The sequence below is a fragment of the Ambystoma mexicanum genome, chromosome 7p (genome assembly GCF_040938575.1).
Source record: "Ambystoma mexicanum isolate Mex_15411 chromosome 7p, UKY_AmexF1_1, whole genome shotgun sequence".
Lineage (NCBI taxonomy): Eukaryota > Metazoa > Chordata > Amphibia > Caudata > Ambystomatidae > Ambystoma > Ambystoma mexicanum.
This window is the reverse complement of record NC_090939.1, coordinates 336,952,270-336,974,740: the sequence shown is the minus strand read 5'-3', so window position 1 is coordinate 336,974,740 and position 22,471 is coordinate 336,952,270. Positions and strand designations below refer to the sequence as shown.

Here is a 22,471-nt window from a genome sequence, read left to right as displayed (position 1 = left end):
TTGCGGGACAAAGGGAGTCCTGTCAAAAAAAAGCAGATCATCTTCAAATGCGATCCAATTCAGTGCCAATTGACCCACTTTAACTGGAAAGATGTTAGCTTGCTTCCATGTTTAATCCAAGTCACATACATAGAGATTAAAGAGGACTGCTGCTAAATTGCAGCCCTGTTTAACTCCAATCTCAGTTGGAATAGGATTGGTGAGCGCCCCTTCTCTGTTGAGCCTAATTCCATAATTTGTATTGGAATGAAGCATTGCAATAATGGCCACAAGATGCATGGGGAATCCAAATGTAAGCATTTTTTTCCATAATAAGTTTCTTATGACTGTGTCGAAGGCCACCATCATATCTAGTGCTGCCATATAGAGGGGCCCAGACTTTTAATGTTTAGTTTGGTATGGCAGATGTGCTATTACCGTTGCATTTAAAGGGCATCCCATATTCTTACAGAAACCCACCTGGAAGTGTGAAAGAATATCATACAGAGCAATATGCCTATGAAGCTCCTCAAGAATCACTAGCACATTTTTTTGGGGGGAGGCATACATTAAAGCGATTGGCCTAAATTTGGCCGGATGATTGGCATTACCCTTCTTGTATATAGAGATAATGTTGGCTGAACACCATGAACCAGTAATAGATCCTGATTGTTATATAAAATCACATTTTATTTTAAGAATATTTGTCCACAAGACCGGATGCACTTTTAAAACACAAGGCGGGATCCCATCCGGTCCGGCAGCCTTGGAACTTTTGATCTTAGTAATTGCATATAATAGATCATCCAGCAATCAGGGGGACACAGTAAGTACCGAATTTGTACAGTTCTCACATTTAATACATGCATACTTAGTTGGTATTTGATATTTTTCCATTACGTAAGCACTCAACACCTCAGCTGATATCGATGGTTCAATGTACCTCAGAGGATCAGTCGATAATGTTCTCAACATTGCACACACATACCTAGAATTGTGTTTTATTAAGTTAAAGATCATAGATTGATTGTCCACAGTGAATAGGTCTCTTTTCAAGGAATTAATTTTATTTTTATACAGTTGTCTAATACTTCTTCTTTGAATTGCAAGGGCCACATGCGGATAATTATGCTTATTTAGTTGTCTAATATGTTTGTTCTTTTCTCTTTTTAAATCGTCAAGCGTCGTGTTGAAGTGATGTTGATGTTTCACTACATACGTGTCAGCCGTTTTTCAATGGCAAGACTGTTTAGATGGAGTTTAATAAATCTCCCATTATCCTCCTCCAATTTAGCTAGTGAACGCCCATCAGGGGAACACGCTGTCTGAATTTGGGGTCCAACATAATCAACCTGACTAGCCTACGACATGTCTCTGGGTTCCATCTTACTGACAGTTGAAATCGATCCACTTCTGTTAATGTAAGATTGGGTTCAATTTCAAATCTCATATTGGGTAACCTGAGGGTCAGTTTAATGACCATGTGGTCACCATATTCAGGATTAATAATAATAACTGGCACAGAATCTATATATAAAGGTGTAGACACACAAAGATAATCAATGAACGATTTATAATTGCCTCAGGACCATGTATATTTATAGGTGTTAAAACCCGCAGGCACCATTTGAATATCCCAGTCAAGAAAATAGTCAACCTATCTGCGCACATTCTCAATTGAACTTGTCAAATGCTTGCCCAGGTTTACAAGGTTTACGGCAGGAGGGACATAACATGCTGAATTAAAATCACCCCCTACTATTATTTTAACATGTGAACTTCGTACGAATGCCTCTTCCAATCTCAAATCCAATTGAGATACCATGTTGAATAAGTATTTTGTTGCTCTGCTGCAATAAATACATATAATTAGCAGGCCAATCATGCGGTCAGCTTGAATGACTAACTCAACTGCTAGAATATCATCATGGTTGTATTTCAGACTAGAAGACATTCTTCAAGAATTATCAATCAGGATAGCAAGGCCCCCTGATGGTCTACCCGTAATTCCTCTACTCACAAATTGAAGGAGTGTCATGTCTGTGTCTCAGTGTCCACACTGCATGTGGCACTCCCAACTAGTCTTTGCTTTCAGGACTACACCACAATATCAAATATCTTCCATGCCCAGCAGGAAGCTATTTAGCTGCTTGCTGTTCCTTTAGAGGATTACTTTTATTCTGCATGTTCTTCCCCCTTTTTTACGTTTCTCCTCATTCTCATGCTCTTCAAAGACATTTTATCCTTCGTAACTGCAAGCTGTGGTGCATCAAACAACTAACACAGGCAAAGGAGTAATGTGCAAAACAAATACAGGCTACAGTAGAATGGAGCTGATCATCAGGTAAAGGGTCACGTGTGAAGTGCACAATTCCCAACAATTAAACGAGTTTAAGGATGATTATGCGTTTGCTCAAACATTTGAATGTGGCTTCAGATAACAATTATGGTATCTTGGATATGGAGAAACATGACCACTACAATGTTCTGGGGTTCACAGATGTGCATCATTTAAAAAGGACGCATGGATGCAAGTTGAAGTCTGCAGACATTCGCATTCCATGTGTGCTGTCCGGTACTGGATAGTTTTTTGCACAGAGGGACGCATTGAAAATGATTGCAGATATGCTCAACAATCTGCAAAGTGATGAAAAATAAAATGATTGATTTAATTATTATACATAGTATGTGCATTATATATTGATGTGTATATGTATGTTTGTATCAAAGGAGTTGCCTCATAATCCTGTTGGCTCTATTCAGATTCTCAAAACCTTTTTGGGCACAATTGAGGAGATGTGCCAAAAAAGTAGCCGCCCAATTCACAAAGTGCACCTGAATGAGCGCATCCGAGATGTGATCATTCAGATGGCCTGTTTTCCCCCATGCACATTTTAGCAAATAAAGGGGTGTTTTTGTACTTTTTAAAGTGCATCCGAAATTCACAAACAGTATACGGTTTAATATGCTAGAAATTAGGTTCATCCCCTTGCACCATTTAAAACAGGCGAACTGGAAGGCGCAAATCATTATTGGGTAAGTTCATACCCTGTCATGATTTTCTTTTGATGTGTGACAGCCGCAGGTTAAACCGCATCTGTCACACAAAAATAAATGGAAATATTTTTATTTTTTCATTTCACCAATATTGGCCCTTTAACAGCCACCTGACACTAATGTATGCAAGGGGGCCGCACAGAACATCTCGGGCTATTATCCACTCCTTCCAGAAATGCTCAGGCCACTGTTTTAAAAAGGTTGACCTGAGCATTTCTTAAAATTGTGCAAATGAAACAAGCTCATTCTCTGTGCTCCTTTAAATGCGCTATTTTAGGACAACTGGCCCTATAGAAACAGTTGACAAGACACATATTGTTGTCCATGACATCACAAATGTCATTAGCGTAGATTAAATCACAACTTATGTTATTCATGGCATAACAAATAAAGTCACCCATTCCATTTGTTATTAAATATTAGGCAGGTTACATCAATACCATATTTCAAGTGAGTAGTAAGTTTGAATTTGTAGTGGTATGTAGTGAGTGTGTATACTTAAGTTTCTTAGTTGCATTTGCAGTGGTGCAGATTGACTGTGTGTACCTTAAAATTGTTATTTGTACCAAATGTAGATTTTAGATTATCGGTAACTCTTTTTTTAAAAGTATGTTTTTCAATGTTTTATGAATGGATGTCTATGACATAGATATTTCCTTTTGGTTAGAGTTGACATGTTAATATTGAGGGAGAATGGTCCTTTTCAAAAACATAAATAAATGCATGAACCTGTGCACAGAGGAAACTGACAAGGGTGCTGGTGGTGCAGGAGAAATAGGGTATTTCCCACATAAATTTCCGCCATGAAGCCCCCCATTGCTGTGATATTCAAACCGAGTGCTCTTAGTTATTCTCCTATTACTAGACTTTTTTATTAGGTCCCCCATTTTCCCATCTTGAATGAAGGCAGTAATGGACATAAAATATATGTGCGGTGAGAGGGGACAGCTACACTCTGCCACCTACTGGGTTACTGGAGCAAGAATGTGGGCTTGTGTCCAGCGGATCCAATCAGACTGAGCTGGTAAAAACATTAGACATCTGTGTGATATGGATGCTTTCATGGTGGTGGTGGTCGGATGTCCATCAGCTGATACAGGAGGACCAGAAGGACTTTCCAGGAAGTAATGTCATCACCTCATATGTTGAGTCCTACGAGAGCTGTATCATTAATATGACACATTTATTCAAAGGCATTGACAAAGGTTAATGATTTGCTCTGTTGTTCTTGGAGTGGTGGGAGGACGTTTTTGCAAACCTTCTGTTATCAGGTGACCAGGAGACTAAAAAGATGCTGTCCTGTAAGGCAAGTAAGGTTTGTTATGTGAGTTTTACGTGGTTTCTATGCTGTGCTTCATGACTTTCAAGCCAATGAATAAATAGCCTGTTTTCTATATCCAGAATAAACGTGTTAGATTGATTTATTTTACAATTGGTGCTACGACTCAGACCTGTTGCACAATCCATACTCATTACTGAGCTTGTGGACAGCCTCCTCTTGAACGTGCCACACCCATGATCGAAAAGAGGTAAGGAGTGCTAGCTGAAAACCCCAGGCTGTGGCTGGAAACAGACAAGTCATAATTAGGTGTGCTTACGGGGGCTGAACAAAGGTGCTGAGATTTTTCCATGATGGCAAAACAAGACAATCGGTCTCATTACGAGTGAGGCGGTAGGAGGTTAACGGCGCTGGTAAAGCTGCCAGCACTGTTAACCCCCTATCGCCTCATTACGAGGTCTCCTCGCGGGGCCCGCTAAGGACCTCTGCTCTTGTTAAGGACATGGCTACCTCCAAATTCGTAATGAGGCCCAATGATTTGTTTCAGTGACATTTCAAAATGAGTTAGAAATTCTGAGTGGGGCACTTGATTCTGTTGTTTGCCTTTGCTTGACTTATTATCAGGATTCTAGGAGTTATATATTTGTTGTTTTGTAACATAAACCCAGCTAAGTAATTGCAGTTCTAGGATAGTTACCCGTGTCTGGAAAGATTAGGTAGTTTAACTGGTTTCAAGATCCCAAATCATATCTGCCATTCAGTAATAAGCTAATGGTAGGGAAAAAGAAAATGAGGGGATAAAAATGGAGACTGCATTTCATGTAGGACAAAGTAATGCCCAGACAAATGCTGGGGCAAAAGCACAGCGAGTTCCTCATATACCCGTTCTGCACCACTCAGCGTGATCTCTTTAATTCCCCTCCCTTTTCAAGACAGCACACAAAGTGTGAGTGGCACATGAGTGAGGGTGACTTGGTGAGTAAAACTAAAATGATCTACCAAAAATGGGCAGGGAACACAGAAAACAGGTATGAAACCCATCCCGGGGTACATCTGCACAATATATGTACATACATTATAGTAGTAATAAGTTGACATCCTTGAAATCTGTCATGAAATCTTGTCATTGGAATAACTGACACCGACCTACTATGGATCAAATCTTTCCTAACAAACAGAACGGAAACTGTATGGATGAAACCCTTCAAATCCAGCCCGAGAGATTCCACCTGTGGAGTACCACAAGGATCATCCTTCTCCCCGCTACTATTCAAAATCTACCTGTATCTACTTATCAGAATCATCAAAAGCCACAGCCTCACCTGCTACAACTATGCTGACGATACACAAATAATCTTCAAAATACAAGACAACCCGGAAAGAAACTCAACGTTAGAAAACTGCCTCCGCGATGTATTCTTCTGGATGAACTCCAACTCCCTCAAAATCAACCTAGGCAAAACTGAAATAATGATTGTCACAAAAAATGGAGGAGAAAACCAATTCATCCCTTGGCCAAGGGAACTCGGAACTACCCCAGCACCCTCGGCAATTGTAAAAAACCTGGGGTTTCTGATGGACAATAATCTCACGCTAGAGCAACAAGTAAACGCTCTCCTCAAGAAATGCTTCTTCCTCCTGCGAGCGGCAAAGAGAATCTTACCATTCTTATCGTTCGCCAACAAAACGACCACCATCGTCGCCCTCGTCATGTCTAAAATAGACTACGCCAATAGCCTATACCTAGGCATGCCTGAATGACTCCTAAAAAAACTACAACGTATTCAAAACGCGGCAGCCAGACTACTTCTGAAACTACCCCCAAGAGAATACACCGCACCAGCGCTGAAAACACTACATTGGCTACCAATTAAACATCGAATAAAATTCAAAACAATGTGCATTACGCACAGAGCAGTACACAATGAAGGCGCTGAGTTCCTAAGAGACAAACTGCGATTACATCAACCAACAAGAATGCTCAGATCAAGCACGGACATCCGCCTGGAACCAAAGCCCTACAACAAAAGAAAACTTGGAGGATCCTCCTTCTCTCACAAAGCCCCGAAAACCTGGAATGACCTTCCAAAGTACATACGTAACACACAAAACCACCTATTATTCAGGAAATTACTCAAAACCTGGCTCTTCACGTCATAACTAGAAAGACTGGCCACAAGGGCACCGACATAACTAAAAACATCAATGAACGTAGAGCGACCGCGATACGCACCGATCAATCAATGGGAAAAGCTGAGGTAATATATCCCATGGCATACTAAAGGACCAAACGGGAGACAGGCGCAATAAGACCAAAGACAGTAAACATAGCAAACTAAGACAGAAAGACTAGAACAAATCATCAAGAGGACCAGGACCTAACTATGACCTTCCCCTACAGCCCTTAGAACAAAACATAGAGAGGGAAAGAAAGCACTGCACCACGGGCCAATGCAATTGGTGAGAAACAGAATGTTTCATCACTACACACGGTCCACCAATACAAAGCAGGAAGCACAATGCCCCACCACACAAAACTACAACTAAACAACAGTCCCAAGGATGTTCACCCCATGGAAATCAAAGAACCATTCGGGACAGAAGGATACGAACGTCTGAATATACACGCTCACCAAGACGGATCCACTAGGACAACACTTCAACACGACCCCGACCGTGAACCACCCAAAGCATTAACCGACCAGGGTCACACTAGATCACCTGAGAATAGATATGTATGTCCCAGTCCCACACCTGAAGATTAGGGTCAGACGCACCCACCAATCCAAACTATACTCAATAGGATACAGTTGGATCAGCGCAACACCACCAAACTGAGTCGGCCCACGAGGAACCAGCAACATCCGAATCCACAGGTATACAACTCTAACGGAATCATAAGTACCTGAACTAGGATACAGACCCGACTAACCCAACCTTCTATCTTCTGCATACTTAAACCCACGCAAAACCACACAACCATCTCTCTCCCAGCAATCCGCACGCACTTCACCACACCGCACCAACAACTCATAAAACTGCACCCACATCACTCGAGGCCTTCATCCGTTCCGATACTAGCACCAAACCCCAGCACTCGGTGTATACCGAGCTGAAGCTGCCAACAGCACACCACTTCTCCCACTCTCCTTCTCCCCTCCTCCCGACTAACCCTACCCACCCTTTCTGTTTCAGATCCGCCAGAGCGCCTGGGGACCAATTCCGTTGGTGACGGTGCACTATACAAGTACCGCTAACATAACATAACATAACATAACATAACATAACATAACATAACATAACATAACATAACATAACATTAAGACATTGTAATAGGCCCATCCAATTCCCAAGCCTTTAGTTTGGACAGGTAAGTAGCCTTAAAGCACACTCAGAAGGCTCAAAAAGTGAAAGGGAAAGCAAGTCGACAACAGTATGGGTCATAGGCCATATGGCTTTAAGAATGCATGGTGAGACAAAACTCATCATATTAAAGGGGACGTATAGATTTGAGTGTGTGGTTGAGTTGACAGATTGATTTGTTATCTTTGAAGTGAAGGTGTGGGTGGAGCATCCACCATATTATGTCTCTAGATCATAGATGAGTATGCAGATGGTAAACAGGGTGAAAAGGACATAAATTATGTCTTCACTAGTGTCTGTAATGTGACATCAGTGGGGGGAGTGGGAGCAGGTGAAGGATCCAAGTGCCCCAACACAAAGTTTTGCACAGGCCACTACAAATGTCAGCATCTGTTGCCCAAGTGCAGTCAGGTCTAAGCACCTCAGTTGGACCTGGAGTTTTCTTCACGCCAACTATCTCCCTATTGTACGCCATCTGTAACAAGGGGAGCTATATTCTATGAGGTCGGTTCTATGCTCTTGCAACACCATTGAGGCAAGTGTGGAGAGTGCCAGATGCAGAAGGGGGGCCCAATTACTCACCCAGAGATTTGCATTATTTAGCCAATGAGTTTCCCAATAATAGAGAGGCAACACAGTGGTTCTTTGAAAAACCCCTTAGCGTTATTCAGTGCACTAATTCAGCATGAGCAGATATCAATAAGATTATGAGGATGATAAGGCGTCCGCAGATTAGGCATAGCATGACACACTAATTGCCATCTGTAAGCGGGAAGACATCTTAGCTTTTTTATTTTTATTATCAATTGAAATGATGCAGGTAATTCCATCTCAAAAAGGGTGACCTGCCAACCAGGTCCCCCTTTCAGAAACTCAATGCCAAAAGCATGGTGTACACCTTTGCACTGCTGAGTTAGTACCCAGGTATGCAGCACCAGATCTCAAGTAGCACAGATCAGGTCCAGGGGTCACAGGTTCCCTAATGACAGCTGCAGTGACAGTCAAGTCCCTACTGCAGAGGGGCCACATTTAAGATATGTGCCTTCATTCCAAAAACTACATAACAATACATGTTGCAATCCTGGTGGTATATTAAACTCTCAATATAAGCAATACCTGAGTATGAGGTATGGGGGCTAGCATCTCTCATAAATGTCCAAACCTCAATCATTTTATAACAGGTATTTGTCATACCTGTGAGCCTAGCTCAGATGTGGAAGGGTTATGTACATTTCCCCCAGCTAGTCTGGCTCTGCTGCTCACAGCAAGACAGTAGTCCTGATGGGGTTGGGGTCTCTTTAATCCTTTGCGAGGGCAGGTAACAGCTTCTCCAGTTAGTCAGCCACTCTACAGATAGCTGTCCTTGAAACATGAATGAAATGGGCACGCCTTTCACAACAGTACTAGCCTCACTCCAGGGTGGTGCCGACCAAAAAGGACTTTTGATGATATTGCCAAAGGAAGGGACATAGAGAGGGAGTTCAGATCAGCTGGAGGAAGGTTTCTCAATCTTGTTTTCTCTCTTTATCTCTCTTCCTTCTTGTCACTTTCACTTCTTGCTTTAACACAAAGCAACTTGGAAGCGATGTCAGAAGGCAAAGTCCACTTGTTCCAAGAACAACAATGGGGCCCTTAATGCAGGCTTTCTTTTGACTCCTGGAGCAAGACCGGCCTCTTTCCCAGCCACAATGGTACCCAGGACTTCACTTTGCCGAAGGACTTCTGCAGGTATGTGTCAGCCTCCCCTGTGTTTCGGAGACTAAGAAACTGATATCTCTTGCCCCTCAGACCCTGGAGAGGGACTCATAGCACATGCATGTAAATACATCCAGGATTCATTGAATGTCATTGTTTAACCACTGTGAAACATGATTTGAGCCCGGTTTACCATGTTTGAACCAACAAGACACTCCAGGATATCCCTTTGTCAAACATTGATCTTTGAGCCTCAGTGTCTTATGTCTGAACCAGTTTGCCAGCGCACTGTGTCAGTTGAAGTATGTTTTAGCCTTGGCTCAAACAAAGAAGCATCGGTGCACTTGCCATACTTGAACCACCATTAGAACCACCAGATGTATAGAAGACCAACATAGTATTGTGACAAGGACGACTCTGGGAGCTGTTACCACACAAGTTCAAGGTAGCAAGGCGAGTGGTCTAGGCTAAGTCTCAAGAGGTGGTGAGCCTGTAAGGGATCCACAAAGAGCACACACAGTGAAACTTTCAAGGAACACACTTAGCCAGACAGGTATACACATGCTTATTTACTTATGGCCAAATAACACAGTGAACAATGATTACTAACAGGTAATCATATCACACAACAATAATAATATACAACTACACAATCACTGGAGTAGGGCAAAATATATATCAAGCCCCTGAAAGGGAAGGCCATATTAGTATAAGCACTACAGGTACACAGAGATATAATCCTAACTTCAGAAGTCCATCCCTAAATTGTATGAGGCCGTGTGCCCAAATGTTCGGCAAAGTACCATACTGTTTTGAAGCTGGAAAAAATGAAGGTAGGGTCTCTGGGGTCCAATGATCAGTTCAAAGGGTTAAGGGACAAGTTAATCTGACTAAAGAACACGTCCCAAACTTTCGGAGTGCTTTTGTGAACAAACATTGGCAAAGCCAAACTAATACAAATGTTTATAAAAGTTAAGAGGGATATAGGGGTGCAGGTAAGTATCACTACAACTCACCCCCCATATTCTGATTCTTTGTAGGACTTGCCAGATCTGCTGAAGTGGGTCAGAAGCCACTTTTCCCACCATCAGCCTCGGCCCTTTATTCCCAGGGGCTGCAGGTTTGAGCACTCCCTCAGTGAGTGACTAATGCCAGTACAAGATCTTTCAGTTGAGAAATGCAAAAGAACACAATGCATGACACCTCTCAGGACAGGACTGGATGCAGGTAAGCTGTTTCAGATGATGGCAACCGATGCACAGTGACGCAAGGGTATTCACTTGATGCTAGGACCACAACATTTTGCTGAGGTAAGTCTTATGGCACAAGTTTATGATCCCTCAAGTTCCAGGCCTCAACTTAGAATGGCGACACCTGCAGCACGGTAGCACAAACTCTGAGCTGGTCAGCCACTGTGGGGTGCATGGGCACTTCTGAAGGCTCTTCTTTGTGAGACTCTGAGCTGATGTCGAGAATAGATGTTCCCTCCACACCAAGGGTCACAGCTCCTTTGCCGCAGGACTGGTGGAGATCTTCTGCATGACAAGGATCTGCCAGGACAGCAGCAGACATTGGTTGCCAGGCCTTCTTCCAGCAGGTCTACAGTCTCCTTCCAGATCTTGCAGTAGGTCAGGATTCCTGGCTCCTTCACTTTCTTCAAGGATCTCTCTGGAGTGGGTGCACGGGTCGTCTTTATATCCTAAAAGCCAGGTAAGAGCTCAAGCTCCCATCAGCCAATTACAGAGATGGCCCCCTGCCCCCTCCAGCAGTGGTCCAATCAGGACCACTGGTGGCAACATCCATGCATACCACTCAGGCACATTGAAACGAGTTTGTGGATTGGGACAATTGTGAGAAACCTGAGGGTATCCACACTCCTAAAGCCCGTGGATCCTCTTCTCAGGTGTCCAGGGAAAGACCATTGCTCTTGAATCCCAGTCCCAGGGGTGGTGAAGCGAGGGAGGATCACCAGAGTGGAAGGTCCTCAGAGATTGGAGGTGAGGTACCCACAGGTGAGACATGGTATCCCCCTTTCCCTATTAATGACCAACCTAACCCTCCCCCGACATTCATGGGCTATTGCAAGACCTCTCCTCTCATTCCCCCACATTTGACATCTGAAACAGTGACAAGAAAGAGGAAATGGAGAGTAATACACACTACACCATTAGTTTACCACTCTGGTATGAGGACAAACAAGATGGGTGCAGAGAGTCAGGCATGTCCCTTTAATCATGGTCAGGCAAACCTAAGTATGGATCCACATGTGCAACCTGTTAACTGGTTGCAGGTTTATAAAATGGGGGTCAGAGAACAGGAGAGGAGTAACAGGGGGCCCTGCATGGGAGAGACCAGCAGAGGACCCTTTGAGCGGAGGCATCCATAGTCAGACCGAGCAGGAGTCAGGATGCCAGCAGATACTGCATGGAACTTGGGGGGCCCAGGACAAGAGAACCATGCCATGGCCACAGGTGTGGGAGCCTCCAGCACAGAACGCAAGCCACAGGAGCTGCAGGAAAATCATAATAATCAAGGAGAGAGAGGATGCTGTCTGTGTCGGGAGAGAAGCCTCTCCAATTGCCAGTATGGAGAGAAGAATTCCTGGCATGCAAGCAAGGCTCACACCAGATGGCCTGCTGGCCTTACAAGTAGAGAGGAAGCTGCAGGGATCATCAGCAGGGGCTGAAAAGAGCCAGTGAGTGTGAAGGAGAACACTTGCACACTGGGGTGCTCCGAACAGGCCATGAATATGTAGCAGTTTATCCTATTGAATAGAGAACTGAACATAACCTCATAACTAAGCCTAACGAATCCATCATGAATACTGAACTGAATTGAAACCACAATTAAGCCTAAAGAATGCATGTTAAATTCCAAACTGAATGAAAAAGTGACGTTATACATAACAAAGGCATTTTTAACACCAAATTGAATGAAACCTTGAAGTTGAATATATTTGAATACTGAATGCAATAAAAACGTTATAGGCAAAGCAAAACTTGATAGACAACCAAAGTGCCCATTTGAAAATAAAATATGGAAAAAGACAAAAGACTGAAAGAGTGTCACAAAAGGGGGCATATGAATAAAAACCCAAAAAAAGTGAACTTTTATGAGTGAATGCAATGTGGCAACTTTTACTTTACTTTACTTTATGACATTTATATTGCGCAACCATAAACCCATGGGTGTGAGGGCGCAGACGAGAGAAAAAAAGACTTGGAGAAACCAGGAGATCCGTAACCGAGAAGGAAGGTACTAAAAAGTTCAAAGACTACTATTTGAAAAGGAAGGTTTTAAGGCCCTTCTTGAAGTTACTCAGGGCTACAGAGTTTCTCAGATGAGCTGGCAGGGTGTTCCAGAGAGCCGGCGCCGCGAAAGCAAAGGCACCCCATTATGCTTTCTTGGTTTTGACTTTGGGCTGGTGAAGCAGGCTCTGATTATTGGAGCGAAGATTTCTAAGGCAGGGTTTTATTCCTATGTGCCTTTGTAGGTAGGTGGGCATATTGCCCTTGAGGCATTTAATGGGTGTTGACCATGAGCCTGAAGGTTTTTCATGAGACCACGGGCAGCCAATGCAATGCTCGACGTGCCTCAGATACATGTGCCCTGTATGCAAGTTGTATGGGAGGATTGGTACAAGAGACCCCCCTCCCCTGCATCCTCTACCCCCTGTGAAGTCCATGGCTCGTCCAGGGTTACCCCTGCCAACAGGGCCCAGGTGGTGGGTAGGCCACTGGCTGAAGACATTGACCAAACAGGCTGAATTTAGCTAGGCCCTGGAAACCATTTTCGTGAAATAAAGATGGCTTGAGCCCTGTGCACCGCAGCGCGGCCCCCACCCTTGGAGAGTGTCACTTATCCCTGTGGCCGCTGCTCTCTGGCAGATCCGCTGAGAGCCCGTTTCCACGAACAGACGGACATGAGCTAGTGTCAGATACCAACACTGTAACATTTCACCTTCCGCCGTGTATCGCTGTTCCTAGTATGACCCGGTCAGCAGGGCCGGGGTGAAAAAGAACTGTAAAATGGTCCCCTGACAAAAGCAGAGTCCCCAAATACTAATGAGCAAACCACCTGTGATGAAACTTTTCTCTCCATGGCCTTTCTGACTAAAAACCTGTAACCTCCATGAAGATGGCAGAATGTGTGCTTACATGACATTCGGGATGAAGTACCCACATCCCCGTAGCTATGCGTAAATAGTAAAGGTGTCCCGGTCGCGTTATGTGTTTCACCGAGAAGACTGCACCCCACGGTCCCGCGCCATAACTGAACTAATGCTGCTAGAGTGCAAAGGAAGACAAATGCAACCATAGTGAGAGCTCATTTAAGGGGTGCACGAAAAGGCACCATATTTAGGTCCAAGCTCACTATCTGTCACTGCCGTCAGCCTTGTTGACGGCTTGTTCCTGCGTGCTCCACCAACCTTACTACTACCTCACTTACAGCACATGTATAAAAATGTAACAGAATGCTGTGGGTGTTAAATACTTAGCGTATAGATAAGGTGTGTTAAATGGCAATGTAAACGGCACCAACAATGTCAAAACATAAGCTTCGAAAAGACTCAATGGGTACTGTATATTATGTGAGTGTTTATGTCTCCTCCACTTAAATCTGCAACACACAAGGAAAATACCTTTGTGAGCACATGCAAGGCCATCCCCCCTTCCTCCCATTGAAGCCTGCTAGACGAAAAAGCAGAGGCCTGTGCCGCGCTGCTCCACCTCCCCCATTTCGGCTGGAGCCGCTTCAAGCATCCACATTCCCCCGCAGCACCCAAGGCCACGGCCTGCCACCTGAATTATTTACAACCCAGCTGTAAACCCCGGCCTTAAAACACAGATCCAAAGGTGCCCTTTCTTAGGCTCCACGACCCACCGGCTTACCTTAGGTTAATGGCCCCTGTAAAATTAGGACACCCAATATTGTAGCAACACTACAGGAACACATTCATGATGACTTCTAACGAGACATGATAACTCGGACAGCCCTCCCATGCCCTGAGACCCAACCTCGCGACCTATGATACCCGGTCAACAGGACGATGGTAACCATGTATTGATGTATCGCCAAAAGACCCCACTCTAGGTGCATTTATCCTGTGGAATAACCTATTGGAAGATTTACCGGGGAAGATAATATTGCAATGTTGAATGACTGCGGTGTGCGTGACCTTAGGGCAGAAAGTCAGGAAAGACGTTCATCACTGGCACTGGTCGCGGCTGGCACAACAACACCGCCCGGATGAGCCCAGCTGACTTGCCCGGCCCAGCCCAACCCACGAGGGTAACCAGTGACGTCCACCAACCACGGCAAATCACATCGCAGCAGCACCTATAGTTAGTCGTCGCCACCCAATCCCCACATACTTGTGACCCCTATAGCATGTAGGTTCTTATGACGATTTTTGTAAATATATACGCCTGTCTTTGCTATTGTCAGACAGAGCGCTCTCAGAGTTTGCAGAGTTCTTTGCATGCCCTATTCTGATTGATAAACTCCCATTTAAGCTCACCCGCACTTTGTCCTGGCCTTATTCCCATCCTGGGAGAGTCCATTATTGTCTCTCATTGTGGGGAGGATCATGCTATCTGGGGGACGCTCGCCTTCAAAGTCCAGAAAGCACTCTAACCGCTCCGTTTTGAACCACCTGGAGACGGTTAATGGTCTTTTTGCTAGATCCTGCTAATAGGCTGCAACAGTAATCTAGTTTTCATCCTATAATAGCACAAGCGATGGACTCTGCATTAGGCTGAGAAATAAGTGGTCGCAGGTGGGACAGCAGTATAATGTAGTAGGTGGCAGAAGACACAGTATTGGCCACATACGATTTCATGGTGAGTGATTGGTCCAGAACCACACCCAGAATCTTTAACTTGGGGAGGGTGAGGATTAGAGTGTCTCCCAGCTGAAGTGTTTGTAGGCTGGGTCTAGTTTGGCTAAAATGCTATCAGATCCCACAACCATGAATTCCGTCTTTCCACGGTTAAGTGCAAGATTGTTCAGCATCATCCATTGTTCAATGATGGTGAATATACGGTTAAGTGCTCTTTCGTCCTGATCATGCTGGCCCATAAGAGGGATGACACATTGAGTGTCATCTGCATAGTTAGAAAAAAGTATGCCCTCCTGGGCAAGGTGGCCAAAAAAGGGAGTCACAAAGATATTATAAATGCACGGCGACAAGCTCGCTCCTTGTGGCACTCCAAAAAGTATCTGGATTGCTGGTGCTTTAGCATTGTTGGCGCATACCCTACTGGATCTATTAAATAGAAAGGAGAGCAGCCAATTGGTGGTGGCCCGCAAACAATTTGCAACCGACATGAGCCTATCTGCCAGTATGGTATGATCGGCCAGGTCGAACGTTGCCGATTGGTCCAGAGAGATAAGGAGAGAGACCTTCTGAGTATCCATTCTTTGGAGCAGTTGTGACTTGAGATCCAATAACGAGGTCTCGGTGCCAAAGCCTTGTCTGAACCCAGACTGGAAAGGATTGATGATGGGGTAGGAATTGAGATGTTGTGTGACAAGTTATGGCAGAACCAAGATGTTGTCAATGAGAAGCCACAGAAGTGTAAAACATGCACATAAAACCAAGAGGCCAACAAAAAATCAAATAAAAGTTACGTGGGACACAGGCAGGGGCAGAAGCCGAATAACCTGTGTGACCTCAGAACCTAGGAATCCTGTTTGAGTGACCTGTGATGAGTGGACCGTTTGGTCTGACAACTGCGCCTAGACCAGTGAGCCCTGAATGACGAGAAATCAAAGACATTGTGAAAGAAACCAAGGAGAAGCACTGCAAGTGAACTGGTAAGGGAAAGGAGGATCAAGTTGGCCTTGAGTTATGTTATACTTTTGAAAAGATTAAAATAAACTTGGCAGAGTTGAAGTCTTGAGGAAAGTAACCCTGAGACTTGAGTAACTGCATGTTTTGTCTTGAACACGGAGGCTCGAGACCCTTTTGCTTTTTGAACTGTGTTGCTGGGAACATGGGGAAGGGAATCCTGATGTCCATTTGGAACTGCATTTCCCTAAAAGTGAAAAAGGTAATCTTAAGAATTTTTTGGAACGTTCTTGCATTTGGGAAAGGGGAGCTGAAAGAATGTTGAGAGCTGGAAAAAGCTCATACTTTGAGTTAAACTCTGATTATGTTGTTAGTGACATCTCTATAAAGTGGTTAGCTTTAGCTGTGAGGGCAAGAATAGGTTTTGGACACATATGAACTTTTACGTTGAACTCTTTGACTCAGACTTTCCTTAATTTTGTTCAGGTAGGGAAATCCCACCTGAGCATAGGGCAAGTTAGGCTTTTACCATCCTGGCAAATATTTAAGTTAATATTTATCTTTTGTTTCGGGCCTCATTACGACCCAGGCGGTAAGGGGTTAACGGCAGCGTTAACAGCGCCGACCCTTACCGCCTGAGTACGAGGTCCCTTAGCGCCATGGCGCTTTTAACACCTGCTTTTAGCAGGTGTTAAAATCCATGGCGCTAAGGGACCATGGAGTTAATTACGCCACCGTAATTTACGGTGGCGTAATTAACGCCTTCCCCACTCCCATTATTCCCTATGGGGCAAAAATGGGAATGGGGAAGGGTAAATGGGGATTGGGGACTTACCGCCCCGCCAAGGTCGGAATGGGGCGGTAAGTCCGCCAACCACCATGGCGTAAATGTAGTTTACGCCATGGTGGTAAAGTCACGGCCCAGGCGGTAACTTACCGCCTGGGTCGTAATGAGGCCCGAAGTCTGTTGTCTGTGTCTTACTTCATGACACCTTCACACCAGACAGTCCCACTTCCTGGCAGCAAACACACATAGCCCTCCAGTAGTCTGCCAAAGTCCCCTGCTTTCAAAGGCACTGGAAGTGCATATAAGGATTTTCCTGGCCTCACAGGTCAGGAAGAAGGGTTAAACACAAGATGGCCAAAGGACACGTGAAGACCATGTGACACAGCCATGTCTGGATACAAGCCACAGTTAGCATCCAAACGCTGTAAGTGCAGTAAGGGTAAAATAAATACTCAAATAAATTGCAAAAAGTCACTGCTGCCACCAGCTCGTCCCTTTAGCACATAGTAACAAAAGTTCCCTGAGTGTTAGTCTATGGCAAAACACAAAGTGTGCCCCATTGTACTGCATTGTAAGATGCATTGTATAATGATACAACGTTACCAAAGTGATAACAAGTTACCAAAGGTAGTGACAAAGTAACATGACAAAGGCAGACATTGTTTACCAGTCCTTACAGCCTGAAGGGCATGTCAGTTTCCCCATGATAAAATGAGCAAATTCTAGTGTAGTGAAGCTGTAGGATTTATTGCACTGCATAAAGAGCAGGTCAGAATCAATAATAAAAGCAAAAGGTTTGGGGATCCATAGAAATGGAAGGAAATGAGCAGTAAACAGATTTATTAATAACACCCCGCACAGGGCAGCAGTGATATCAAGGACAAAAGTGATATTGAGGGCAGAAGGGAATACCACATCAATTGCTGCCACCAGGACAGAAGAGCTATGTAGGAATCCTGGGCTACCAAGGTGACCCTTAGGTATGCAAGTGTCACAAGCAGGCAGGACATTGGAACAAGGAGTGCCTTTATCGACCATAGCATAACATGTTTCCTAATATTCAGGATCATGGTTTTAACTTGGAACGTACACCAAGTACTCCATGAAGGTTTCCCAGTCATGGTACTACACTACTTAACACCTGCCCAAATGCAAATGCCCAAAAACGCATTACTTGCAATCAGCCACAACCATTACTGTCAGATTCTGATCCCTTATGACTTGGGGATTTTCATATTATACACTCCATGATACCAGTAGGCCAAAGGCCCATATGCACAGAGTGATATTGAAGGGAGAAGTGTTCCTGACAAAATGCTGAAGCTGTTTTAGCAGTGCTTCAAACGGCTGCAGTCCAGACTGCATAGTGCGGGAAAGGGAGCGGTCAACTGATTTGAACAATCTTATAAATACAGTAATTGCAGTCTCTATGGTCTGTGCATGATAACGAGGTTAGATACATTCATAATGCTGACCCAGTAAAAATGAACATAGATGCTGTTATGCAACTGGCCCATATTTTCCAATAACCCTTGAAACCTGAAGTTGAGTAAGGCATCACCCCAGTCATCGATACCTTTGGACACAACATATTATTATCCCGACTACCACCCTTTGCAATACCCCATTATTTACAGTAAGAAGGCCAGCAACAACACATACAGTTTGTTAAGAACCTGAGAGCAGTTAACTCTGTGGTTATCAAATCCTTTCCCTTGGTCCCAAATCCAGCTACTATCCTGGCGTGTATACCAATTAATGCCTCTAATTGTGCTGTAGTGGATTTGTGCTCAGCTTTCTTGTCTTTACTATACATGCAGATAGCCAGTACCTGTTTGCATATTTGCATAGAGGAATGCAGTAGACCTGGCCCCCTGTGACCGAGGCATACTTTCTTCTCAAAAACATTAAAGGATTTAGATGATATCTGATACCCTGTTAATCAGTACTGGTGCAGTCTGTGGGTGATCTCTTGCTGACTTCCCCTTTATTTAAGGAGTGTAAGGAGGACACCAGAGTACTGCTAAACTGCTCTAGCCTACAAATTTCACAAAGCTTCCAAAAGGACGCTTGTGCTGTGCAGAAAGTGGGTAAATCACCTGGGCCATGATACTGTGATGGGTCATCAATTCATTGCAGCCTCCCGAAAAGAGGATGTATACAAGATCCCAAAACCTCAGTCAATTACTCAAATTAGAGCATTCCTTAGCATGGTCTGGTTATTATAGACAATGGATCCTAGGCTATGGAAAACTGGTAAAACCTCTACAATTGTACACGAGACACAGTAGCACAAAACCCTCAGAATTGTTGATAGAGTCTGAAGAGGCATTCTCTAAGGAGAGCAGTGAATTGATTGAAGCACTTGCATTGGGCTTACCAGACTACAAGAATAATCTCACTTTGTATTGCCATGGGATAGGGGTGTTGCCCTTGCAGTGCTGATATATAAACATGTTTTCCATCAAAAGCCTATTGGATATTATATCAAATTAAAAAGTCATGTTGCAGTAAGTGTGCCACCTTGCTTGTGGTCAGTAGCTGTAGCAGCAATAGCAGTCAAAGGGTGTATTGGGGTCTCCCCTAGAGGAATATGTTCCACTCTCTGTGATATCTTTACTGGTGTAAACAAAGACAACACAACCAAAAATAAGTGAATGAATGGGGAGGGTTGGTTGTTACATTGAAAGAATCTATTCAACAACTGAAGCAGTTAAAACAAGGTCTTTAGCAAGCAAACAGCATTTTTCATATATTTCATGTAATGTGAGGGCTTTCTCTGCACTAATAGCTAATGTAGAGCTATGTTTATTGTTAAGCTCTCATATTCTTTTTCAGGAGGTTTGGCTGGTTGTTTGTCCTGTTTTTGATTGGTAGCAAATAGCTCTACAATCTGCCGCGCAGGGATGTCAGGCCGACTTTTGGATGTCCTCATTGTTGCAGTGTGAAAAGGCTCAGGGTTTGTTGTTACTAAGTTGGAGGACTGAGCTAAAGGGGTGCTAGTTGTAAGCTTGAAAAGGATTGAGAAGGAGGTGGTTAGCCGTCTCTTGCTGGTGGACATCTGCCGGCAGCACTCACAGGGGCTCTCGAGGGGGTAATTTGGAAATAGTTTCTGTTATTTGAGGAATGTTATACTAGTCATCCTGGAGGTCAGGTCATAGTGGCAGGGTACCTGAACTCTAATTGCCTGATTGGATCAGGGCTTGAGTTGTGCTCTGGGTGTTTCTCTATGTTACAGGCGGGATGTCGTAATATTAAACAGGGCCAGATGTAATGACAAACAGTGGAGGATTGGGTTTTATCCATGATGAATGAGCAGCAGGGTGGAGATTTTTCTAGCCAACCAAAATGACATAGGGGAAACTCCTCTTCTGTTCTCCACTACATATTCGTTGATAGGGAACTTTTAGATATGTGCCTTGATTTGTACACCAAAGATAAGAGTCTTAACGATCACAGTATGCTCATAGCGTCTTTTGCAATTAAGTTGAAAGATAGGGGAGTATTTGGACCCAAATCCACGGTAGTGAATGGGGGCGCTGTAGCTTGAAATTAAATGATATGAATGCATTCATTGAGAACATGGAATTTACTTTTAAAGACAAAACATTGGCACAGAGGACTTGTGTATACTCACTGGAGGTAATACATGTGTCATTATAGTAAGCCCTGTTGATTCTTTTCCAGATCCTGATGCTGTCCTAGTGACTAAGAAATATCAACATTGATTTGATATAAATGTACAGGAACAGAGAGGATAAGCAGGAAAGAGATAAGAAGGATTACACGCAGGGATCTGAATGAATGTTTAAAGGTGGATCTTATTAGGAATAAGAGGCAGAGGTTGATGTAATGCTCACATTCATCAGTTATTACAACAAGATGAGGGGGCAAGCTGGCCATTGTAGCTTGGAGGAAGGAGGCACATTTATGTGCCTTAATGTAGTCGAGACAAACTTGGTGGAGGTTCAGTCCAACCCAAATTCAGAGGTGTTATGGGTGCAACATTTTTGCAGTTGTACAGGAAATGGGGCAGGATTTAATTTAGCTGGAATTAATGCATGAATGGATGATGTTAGGATGCTTTTATAGAATTTATTAAAAATGTTTAGTGATTTCTATATATATATTTTTATACTTAAATCAGAATGAAATAAAAATAATGATTTAATACTCACTACCTTCTGTCTTGCTCTCACTAGTTTCTCTCGCTACCCTGGTACCATTTTTTGGTCTATTATATTGCCCTACCTCGAGGTGCCAGTGGGTTACGAGGTTCCCAAAAGTGTTTATTTATGTTTTGGTGATATGCAACAAGCTGGGATGGCAGTTTCTATGGAGTAGGGTTCTGTGGAAACAACTGGCTCTTTTCCGTAAGTTGTTATGTTCATCACTATCCTCCTTGTATACTGATCTAGGAAGAGCTGGGTTGCTGTGTGCGATTGCCCCCGATGGGAATATATGGAATCTTGTTTGAGCCAATTGACTGGCTTAGATATCACTAGAGAGACATTGTTTGTCTACCCTGCAAAAGTTAAGCTGACAATCTTATCAAGGGACTGGATAAATAGGCGGAGACACTCATGAAATGTACTTTGTATGCAAACCTGAATTGTAATCATAAGAGGGTGGGTGTTGTAGAGCCTTACATGATGGATCTTATAGAAATCAGTATATGCGGTTTCATTTTAATATGCTCTTTACAAATGAAATATTGTACATAAACTGGGGTTTCTCCCCAGAGCTGGCCTATTGCTGATTGCTTAAGAATTTATTTGTCAGGGAGAATTTATATCATCTGCTTTTATCCTGTCCCGCTTTGATGTTTTTGCATATTTTTCTTTTTGGGAAATTTGTTTATAATTTATATGGGATCTTGATACTTTGTGGTTGAATATGTTGGGAGGTCGATCTGTGGTGATATCACTTGCTCTGGTGAGGTTTTAACAGGCTTGTGGTTTTGTTTAGTGGGGTAGACTGTAGTTTTAATAACAGGATAATGTCATTGTGTTACATGTTATTTATGGTGATAATCTGTTTTTATCAAATAATGTGATGAAATGAACAGTTTCTTTTTAATGTGTTTTAAAATTGTAAAGGTTTGTTTTAAACGGTATAACATTGAAGAATAATAAAAGCAAAGTAGTGAAGGCAGAAATCCTCTTCCTACTAGCCAGCCGGAAAGACACTGAAAGACTGTTCCTCTTCCTTGATCCTGTGTGAGAAGGGTGCAGGGATACTCAGCAATGTGTTGAAATGTTCCACCTTCTTGTTTTTCTCAGTACCTCTCTTGTCTCCTACACTTCCTTCAGCACAAAGCACTTGAGTCATGATAAAAGAAGGTAAAGACAGCTTGCCACAATAACAGAGATTGTGCATGTTAAAGTAGGCTTGCTTTTATCCAATAACCTGTGGAACTTTGCTTAGAAAAGAGGGGGTCTCCCATTCCTTCTTTGATTAATCTGGGAGAGCAGATCTTTCCTAACCAACCCCAAGGCAAATACGGGGTGAGATGCTG

The 22,471-nt window shown here is 43.5% G+C and overlaps 1 long non-coding RNA gene across 2 annotated transcripts in view; it reads right to left on the bottom strand.

Annotated features, from left to right (window-relative positions):
* The window catches only part of LOC138526067 (uncharacterized), an 819,057-nt gene that overhangs the window by 233,791 nt on the left and 562,795 nt on the right, over positions 1-22,471 (bottom strand). The gene's annotated exons all lie outside the window — the stretch shown is intronic.